Source organism: Garra rufa, chromosome 23 (genome assembly GCF_049309525.1).
Source record: "Garra rufa chromosome 23, GarRuf1.0, whole genome shotgun sequence".
NCBI classification, from domain to species: Eukaryota; Metazoa; Chordata; class Actinopteri; order Cypriniformes; family Cyprinidae; genus Garra; species Garra rufa.
In genome coordinates, this window is record NC_133383.1 from 30,534,169 (window position 1) to 30,534,871 (window position 703).

Below are 703 nucleotides of genomic sequence, written 5' to 3' on the forward strand. Positions count from 1 at the left end.
ATATATATATATATATATATATATATATATATATCACAGGTTCCAAAAAATATTTGGCAGCACAACTGTTGATATTATCCAACATTGATCATTCTAATAATAAATCAGCATATTAGAATGATTTCTGAAGGATCATGTGACACTTAAGACTGGAGTAACAGCTGATAAAAATTCAGCTTTTCATCACAGGAATAAATTCTATTTTAAAGTATGTTAAAATAATAATAAAAAAAAAAAACATTATTTTATATTGTAAAAACATTTTACAATATTACTATTTTTTCTGTATTTTTAATCAAATAAATGCAACCTTGATGAGTATAAGAGACTTCTTTAAAGACTATTACAAGTCTTACTGACCCCAAACTTTTGAATGGTAGTGTATAAAAAAATAAAAAATATAAATAAAATAACATATCAAGGAAAAAACATGTAACATGGGCAGCATTAACGCATTTAATGTGTTCACAACTTTTTGCCAGCCCTCTCTCCTTGCTTTTCCAGCCTTTGCAGTATTCGCTTGCATTTTAATTAAACTCTGAAACTCCTGAAATCCCTCAATCAAGAGTTCTTGCTCTGCCGCAGAAAAATACTGAGCGTGCTCCTTCGTCATGTTCGCCGACCAATCAAAGCGTTGCCCATCAATGTTTCTACTATCGATACGTAGCCCCTTTTAAGCCACCCAGTGATCTCAAATAACTTC